Genomic DNA, 9,402 nt, shown 5'->3' with positions numbered 1-9,402 from the left:
GGTTTTAAAATATCTCCCGCTAGAAGGCACCCTCACTCCAAGGTCATTGGCCGAAAAGCGGAACCTGAATCGGATCAGACTTGTCTAGATTTAGACACCGGGTACCGGAAGTACCAAGGACAGAATCGCATCCTCAAAATTCAGAGGGAACGTTCGTAAGACACACGACCCTGTTTCTCCAACAAGTTAAGTTCAAGAAAAGAGAAGAAAAAGAGGGAGAGAGACATTAAGAGATTAAAGAGGAAAACCGCAATAACAAGACACTTACAGATTTATCAACCAGTGGCAATGCCTGCACCTTATTTGGATCCTGATTGGAAAAATTTAAAAAAAAAAAAAGTGATCACCAGGGAAATTTGGACGCGGTTGAATATTTGGACGCGGTTGAATATTCGACTATGGTAAGCGTTATTTTTTTCTGGTTGAAAATGATGTTGTGGTTCTTTTTTAAACATTCCTTGTCCTTTATTAACCTTTTTTGTAAGTTCTTTAAATTCTGTAGCACTTTACAGTTTTTAAAAGTTTCACATGCATGATTTCATAGACTCTCCTGATAATCTTTTTAAAAAAAAATCCCCTAGTTATATTGCCCCTCCTCCTTCCCTCTCCCCACTGGTAACCACTGGTTTGTTCTGTGTCTGTGAGTCTGTTTTTTTTGTTTGTTTTATTGACTAGCTTATTTTTTAGATTCTACGTAATAGTGATATGATACAGAATGTCTGTCTGACTTAACGCTCTTAGCATAATACCCTCCAAGTCCATATACATGTTGCTGCAAATGGCATTATTTCATTCTTTTTTATGGCTGAGTAATATTCCATTGTGTATATGTACTGTATCTTCTTCATCCATTCATCTGTTGATGGACACTTAGATTGCTTCTATATCTTGGCAGTTGTAGATAATGCCATGAATATTGGCATGCATGTTATCTTTTCTAAATAGTTTTTTTTTTTTTTAAGGCTATATACCAAAAGGAATAGAATTGCTGGGTCATGTGGTTATTCTTAGTATTTTTGAGAAATAAAATTACTTATCCTTTTAGAAATACATACTGAAATATTACAGATGAAATGAAAAGCTGGGATTTGCTTCAAAGTACTACAAAGCCATGGTAGAGGCTCTGTAGAGGCAGGCGAGGGACGAGTCATAATCAGCCATGAATTGGTGTGGTGGGTACACGAGACCTCATTATTCTAGTTTCTCTACTTTTTTTCCTATTTTAAACAAAATTACTACAGGTGTTTTTTTTTTTTTTTTTTTTTGGCAGCACCGTGTCTTCATTGTTTCCTATTACTTTGACTGTTTCTTTTCTATTACTTGTAGTTTTGTTTTCTTCTTGATTATAAGTGTTAGTTTCTCAATGGTGTCCAACTTTTTGCCCCCCTGGGGATGGTAGCCTGCCAGGTTCCTCTGTCAATGGAATTCTCCAGACAAGGATACTAGAGTGAGTAACCATTCATTTCCAGGGGATCTTCCTGACCCAAGGATCAATCCCAGGCCTCTTGCATTACAGGCAGATTCTTTACCATCTGAGCCACTAGAGAAGCCCTGATTTTAATATAGGGTTTTGTCTATTGAAGTAGTTCTCAAAGTGTGGACTAGGGACAACCTGGGAGATTCCTGAGATCCTTTCTATGAGTCAGTGAGTTCCAAGCTAAGTTCATAATAATACTTCCCCCCATTCCCATTTCTCACAAATGTATGGTAGAGGTTTTTTTTTAAGCTTCTGAATGAACAATATTGGGACAGACTGAAGGTGTCAGACAAAGCTGGATACTGGTTAACTTGGTGAAAACAGACTTTATTTAGTAACTGCTGACAGAAGAGGCAATAACTGAGCTCCATTTGAATGTGTACAGAGGTGATTGGGCTTTCTTTAAAAAAATAATTTTATTTATGGCTGTGCTGAGTCTTCCTTGCTGTGAGGTCTTTTCTCTAGTTGCGGTGGGCAGGGGCTGCTCTTTGTTGGGTGAGCAAGGTCCTCATTGCCGTAGCTTCTCTTCTTCCAGAGCACAGGCTACAGGCGTGAGGGCTTCAGGAGTTGCAGCCTCTGGGCTCTAGACCTCAGGTTCAGTAGTTGTGATGGGGGCTTAGTTACCCCACAGCATAGAGGATCTTCCTGGGCCAGGGACTGAACACGTGTTTCCTTCTTTGGCAGGTGGACTCTTTACCACTGAGCTACCAGGGAAGCCGAGACTGGGCAGTTGAAAGGGAGAATGAGGGAATCAGAAGGGGGAGTGTAGGGGCTCACATGAAAAATTATAAAGGGTTGTTCAGTGTAAATGTGATTAGGTCAGCTGCATCAGATGCTGGGCATTCTTGAAGTTAGGATTCTGTCCTCCTGGAGACTGGAGACAGAGGCCCCGTCCTTCCTGGTGGTTGCATTTCTAAGGAGTGGCCTTCAGGTCCTTGAGAAAGACACTTCAGAGTTAAAGGAGATACAAATGCATTTCAAAGGGGCAGAGAAAGGTTCAAAACTGCAAGCCCTTTTTTGTCAGTGCTCTAAGGTGACTCAATGGTAAAGAATCTGCCTGCCAGCGCAGGAGACATGAGTTTGACCCTTGGGTCAGGAAGATGCCCTGGAGTAGGAAATGGCAAACCACTCCAGTATTCTTGCCTGGGAAATCCCATGGACAGAGGAGACTGATGGGCTTCAGTCCATAGGGTCGCAGAGTCGGATATGACTGAGCATACAAGCATGCTAAGAAAGGGAAGTCAGGAGACTATTCTCAGGTGATGGCTGGAAAAAAACTGTAAATTCTCCTAGCAGAATTTCTCAAGAAGACATAATAAGGAGAGGTTGGGATCTTCCTAGCAATATAACGTTATGCCGCTAGAAGTCATGGTAGACTTTGGTTGTCTCTTAATACAAGCATTTGGACTGAGTTCTCTCTCCCCACACCCCTCGGCACTGGGAGGCTTGTGGGATTTTTAGTTCCCCGTTAGGGATCAAACCTGGGCCCTTGGCAGGGAGAGCATGGAGTCCTACCACTGGACTGCCAGGGAATTTCCTGGACTGAGTTCTTACTTGCTGAGAGTTCTGCAATTCACAAAGGCATAAATCATTATGGAAATCCAGTTGCCTTCAGTCAGGCCAAACATTAAAGAGATTTGCAAAAATAAAAAGCAGTTTCCTACCTTGCTACCTGGGTGACCTTAAGCAGGTTTTTGCACCTCTCTGAGCCTCAGATACCTCAATTGTAATGTTAGCTACCTCAAAGGATTGTGATGAGGGTTAAATAAATTAATGATACATACAAAGTACTTAACATTAGCCTAGCACAAAGTCAGTGCTTGATATATAATACTTGCTCCTGGCACAGAGCAGTTGACATGTAGTACTGCTACGGGGTGTATGTGTGTGATACATGAGGTGTGGTGGTGACTGGGATCCCCCACGCTGCCAGGTAAAGGCTCCTGCTGAGAGGTGGCCAGATGGAGAATCCTCCAGTGTGGATGGATGAAGAGGCCATTTTCCAGAGGGGATGGCTGGATGGGGGCCTCAGTGTGCAGTGAGCACAAGGTGGTCCCTCCTCACTGACTCTGAGCCCAGCATTATGAGGAGGGTTTCCACATGTGCAGGAGACACAGAAGCCACCCTTGAGTTATCTACATCTCCCCCACCTCCAGCTAGAGGGCTTTTTCCACATGTCCTATGTCTGAGAACAGAATAGGGCATGGCTCGGTGTTATGAGAGAAGCTTCATTTCTCCTCCAGAGATGAAGGGGAAATATCACGATGCGGCGGCACCCAAGAGTTCTGCTGATAAACTCAACCTGGACATCATTCAGAATGCTTAGTGTTAACACACATATTTGCATTTTATATTCAGGGTGTCTATAGGAGGAAAAACCACTGCTAAGCCTGGAGCAGCGCAAATGAGATTTACATCTATGTGATGGAGTCACTGCTGAGGAATGTCGGCCGGGGTCCGATCTGTTCCTGGAAACCAATCTCAAGCGGGAATTGTATGAACCACATGCTACATCCACCTGTGTAGACAGTTCCGTTCAGCTCAGTCACTCAGTCGTGTCCGACTCTTTGCGACCCCATGGACTGCAGCACACCAGGCCTCCCTGTCCATCACCAACTCCCAGAGTTTACTCAAACTCATGTCCATTGAGTCGGTGATGCCATCCAACCATCTCATCCTCTGTTGCCCCTTCTCCTCCTGCCTTCAATCTTTCCCTGCATCAGGGTCTTTTCAAATGAGTCAGTTCTTCACATCAGGTGGCCAAACTATTGGAGTTTCAGCTTCAATATCAATCTTTCCAATGAATATTCAGGACTGATCTCCTTTAGGATGGACTGGTTGGATCTCCTTGCAGTCCAAGGGACTCTCAAGAGTCTTCTCCAACACCACAGTTCAAAAGCATCAATTCCTTGGTGCTCAGCTTTCTGTGATTTTGAAGCCCCCCAAAATAGTTTCCCCATCTATTTTCCACGAAGTGATGAGACCAGATGCCATGATCTTAGTTTTTTAATGTTGAGTTTTAAGCCAGGTTTTTCACTGTCTTCTTTCACTTTCATCAAGAGGCTCTTTAGTTCTTCACTTTCTGCCATAAGGGTGGTGTCATCTGCATATCTGAGGTTGTTGATATTTCTCCTGGCAACCTTGATTCCAGTTTGTGCTTCCTCCAGCCCAGCGTTTCTCATGATGTACTCTGCATATAAGTGAAATAAGCAGGGTGACAATATACAGCCTTGATGTATTCCTTTTCCTATTTGGAACCAGTCTGTTGTTCCATACCCAATTCTAACTGTTGCTTCCTGACCTGCATGCAGATTTCTCAAGAGGCAGGTCAGGTGGTCTGGTATTCCCATCTCTTTCAGAATTTTCCACAGTTTGTGGTGATCCACACAGTCAAAGGCTTTGGCATAGTCAATAAAGCAGAAATAGATGTTTTTCTGGAACTCTCTTGCTTTTTCAATGATCCATCGGATGTTGGCAATTTATCTCTGGTTCCTCTGCCTTTTCTAAAACAAGCTTCAGAGCTGCAGTTTATTTTTGGTTGCACTGGGTCATCAGTGCTGTTTGCGAGTTTTTCTCTAGTTGAGGCAAGTGGGGCATACTCTCTAGTTGTGGTCCAGGGGGTTCTCACTGCGGTAGTTTCTCCTGTTGAGGAGCATGGCTCTAGGGTGCATGGGCTTAGCTACCCTGCAGCATGTGGGATATTCCTGGGTCAGGGATGGAACGCGTGTCTCCTGCATTGCAAGGTGGATTCTTAACTGGTCCACCAGGGAAGCCCCCAGAACTGCAGTTTAAACAGTTTAGTGGAACAGATACTATAAATACTGCTAGCTGTATTCATGTTTAAAGAGACAGAACAGCTTGAGAAAAATGGATTGACACAGCAGGCCTGAGGCTGCAAGTTTTAGGAGATCCTGTGTGCAAGCCTGAGCTTCCCAGGTAGTGCCAGTGATAAAGAACCCACCCTCCAACGCAGGAGATGTAAGAGATGTGGGTTCAATCCCTGGGTTGGGAAGATCCCTTGGAGGAGGGCACGGCAACCCACTCCAGTGTTCTTGCCTAGAGAATCCTGTGGACAGAGAAGCCTGGTGGGCTTCAGTCCATGGGGTCTCAGAGTCAGACATGGTTGAGAGACTCAGCACACATGCAGCACATGTGCCAGCCTGATCTCTAGCTGGCATCTGGGAACTTGGCCTTTAGTGTTGTCTGTACTGTGCCTAGGAGAAGGCAATGGCACCCCACTCCAGTACTCTTGCCTGGAAAATCCCATGGACGGAGGAGCCTGGTAGGCTGCAGTCCATGGGGTCGCTAGGAGTCGGACACGACTGAGTGACTTCACTTTGACTTTTCACTTTCATGCATTGGAGAAGGAAATGACAACCCACTCCAGTGTTCTTGCTTGGAGAATCCCATGGACAGAGGAGCCTGGTGGGCTGCGTGTCTATGGCGTCGCATAGAGTTGGACACGACTGAAGTGACTTAGCAGCAGCAGCAGCAGCAGTACTGTGCCTAGACTGCGGAAACCATTTCATTCACACTGAGCATCTGCTGGCCTCCTGGGGGTCTGGATTGTGGTACTTGCTGGGCAGGTGTCTGCTTACCTGGTGCCTGCTGTGCTTTGTATGACCCTTCATGGGAAGCACAATGTTGAGAGCTGCACACGGATTCACCCAGACTTCGCCTGCCTTTTCCCTTATGATCCAACTGCCTGCATCCCTGTAACACCACTGCCGTAAATCTCAGCCATGAGTGCAACTGTATGCTGAGTCTCATGAGTTCCTCTAGAAAGCTTCCTCATGTGGGAATGGCCTTGTGGACCCGCAACAGTCCCACTGCTGGTTGTATCGAAAACATACTCAGCAATATGTTGATATCTCTCTGTTGAAAAGCAGGAAGAATGGACTTCTGTTAGAAGGAGCCCCTGGGTCATATGTGACACAGGTGTGGCGTTTTGGTTTGTGTTAGTTTCTCAGTCGTGTCTGACTCTTTGCTGCCCCATGGACTGTGGTCTGCCAGGCTCCTCTGTCCATGGAACTCTCCAGGCAAGAATACTGAAGTAGGTTGCCGTTTCCTTCTTGAGGGGATCTTCCAAACAAGGATTGAACCTGGGTCTCCTGTGTTTGTGTGCTCAGTCGCTAAGTCGCGTCTGACTCTTTGCAATCCCACGGACTGTAGCCCACCAGGCTCAGACTATGTCCATGGGATTTCCTAGGCAAGAATACTGGAGTGGGTTGCCATTCCCTCTTATATTTAGGGGATTTAAAAAAATAAGCCACAAACATAAGTGAAACCAACAAAAATGAAATAGATACATGGATATACAGTTGTGAGATTACTCTTTACAATGTTAAAATGGGTCCAGGGACCTCTCTGATGGCCCAGTGCCTAAGACTCTCAATGTAGAAGGCCTGGGTTCGATCCCTGGTTGGGGAACTAGATCCCATATGCCACAATTAAAATTTTGCATGCCACAACTTAGAAAAAATAAAGACCCCAAATGAATATCAAAGATCTCACCTGATAAAACTAAAATCTGGTGCAGTCAAGTAATTAACTAATTAAAAAGACTGGCCCAGCAAGCTGTAACTCTAGCACTTCCTTTCATGTGTGTCTTATGCATGTTCCAATTTGGAACCACTGGTCTCTGGGTATGAGAACCATCTGGGAAGAAAGGTCTCAGGTTCCTATTTCAAGTGAGCCCGCTTCCTGGCCCCTGAAGTGTCTGCTTTGATTTATGAAAGGGTGAAACACTTCCCACAACAGGACCTGAAGCACTCACGTGTACACAGCAGCTGCTGTCCTTCCATTCCTTCCCGCCCCCCACAGGCATCCTTGTGTGATTCCCAGAGGGTGAGACAGAGGAGCTTGGTGTGCTAAAGACCATGGGGTGGCAAAGAGTCCCACAAGACTTAGCAACTAAATAACAACGTGAGAAGGCAAAGATGAAAGCATCCCCAGATGGGTGGGGCTGGTTAATGGCACACTTTGCTTTGGGATGAAAAGGGAAGAACTAACAATGATGACGAAGGTCCTTGGAGTGGCAAAATAAGGAAGCCCTTGTTCTGAAGCACAATACAGCAGATTCTCTAGTCCCTCAGAATTGTTTTCCCCGTTGTCAGAACAACTCATTCTCTACTCTTTTTTTTTTTTTTTTGCTGGCCCACAGCCAGATACTTAAGAGGAGAAAATCTGGAGTTTCACAGACAGTCCTTCAATGAACCCAACTTTCCTGCTCCCCCTGTGAGTCTACAGCTCTGCTGGGGTGGCTGTGACCTCCACTGCTGCAGCCCCTCTTTACAAGTTCCTGACTTCAACCTTTCCCACTCTGCACCTCTGGGTGCTGTCACCTCACTCAACCTGCAATTAACAGCCTCCCCTACTTGCTTCACCATTGTGGATTTACATTTCAGCCTTTTTTATGGAAGGCTTCCCAGGTGGCTCAGTGGTTATAAAAAACAGACAAACAAACCTGCCTGCCAAAGCAGGAGCCATGGGTTTGATCCCTAGGTCAGGAAGATCCACTGCAGAAGGAAATGGCAACTCACTCCTGTAGTCTTGCCTGGAAAATCCCATGGACAGAGGAGCTTGGTGGGTTACATTCCACAGGGTTGCAGAGTCTGATGCAACTAAGCACACACATATATATTGTTTTTTAATATGTTGCTGAGTTGATCTTAATCAACCATCTGCGCACAAATTTTTATGTGCTGTAACATTTTGCATACATACTGTTTTTGGTCCTATTTTCACTTCATTTGATATTTTTCATATTGCTCTGGACTCACTTAGTCAACCTAACTCAGCAAGAAAGTTAGAGCATAACGGAGTCCTTGAAAAACTGAGTCTACTTTTAACTCCAATAAAAACCATTTTACAAAACTTCCCATCCTTAGTATTCCTTCAATTTGTGTTTTTTATTGCTGGTTTACACTGAACATCAGTTCAGTCAGTTCAGTCGCTCAGTCGTGTCCAACTCTTTGTGACCCCATGAATTGCAGCACACCAGGCCTCCCTGTCCGTCACCAACTCCTGGAGTTCACTCAAATTCATGTCCATCAAGTCAGTGATGCCATTCAGCCATCTCATCCACTGTCATCCCCTTCTCCTCCTGCCCCTAATCCCTCCCAGCATCAGGGTCTTTTCCAGTGAGTCAGCTCTTCGCATCAGGTGGCCAAAGTATTGGAGTTTCAGCCTCAGCATCAGTCCTTCCAATGAACACCCAGGACTGATCTTCTTTAAGATGGACTGGTTGGATCTCCTTGCAGTCCAGGGGACTCTCAAGAGTCTTCCCCAACACTACAGTTCAAAAGCATCAATTCTTCGGTGCTCAGCTTTCTTCACAGTCCAACTCTCAGCCATACCTGACCACTGGAAAAACCATAGCCTTGACTAGACGGAACTTTGTTGGCAAAGTAATGTCTCTGCTTTTCAATACGCTATCTAGGTTGGTCATAACTTTCCTTCCAAGGAGTAAACATCTTGTAATTTCATGGCTGCAATCACCATCTGCAGTGATTTTGGAGCCCAAAAAAATAAAGTCTGAGACTGTTTCTACTGTTTCCCCATCTATTTGCCATGAAGTGATGGGACCAGATGCCATGATCTTAGTTTTCTGAATGTTGAGCTTTAAGCCAACTTTTTCACTCTCCTCTTTCACTTTCATCAAGAGGCTTTTTAGTTTCTCTTCACTGACTGCCATAAGGGTGGTGTCATCTGCATGTCTGAGGTTATTGATATTTCTCCTGGCAACTGAACATGGCTGGCCCCAAATTTCATCTCTAACACCATCTTCCTCATGTAATGGTTTCTTCTTAGGTGGAATGTTTGGAGCTCTGTATCAAGAGTATTTTTCGGTTCACTATCATTTCCAGGAATGTGTTACTGGGACAATGTCTGATTGAGATTGGTTGGCTGTTTGGACTACAAAA

This window comes from Bos taurus, chromosome 18 (genome assembly GCF_002263795.3).
Source record: "Bos taurus isolate L1 Dominette 01449 registration number 42190680 breed Hereford chromosome 18, ARS-UCD2.0, whole genome shotgun sequence".
Classification (NCBI taxonomy): domain Eukaryota; kingdom Metazoa; phylum Chordata; class Mammalia; order Artiodactyla; family Bovidae; genus Bos; species Bos taurus.
This window is presented reverse-complemented; position numbering follows the sequence as displayed.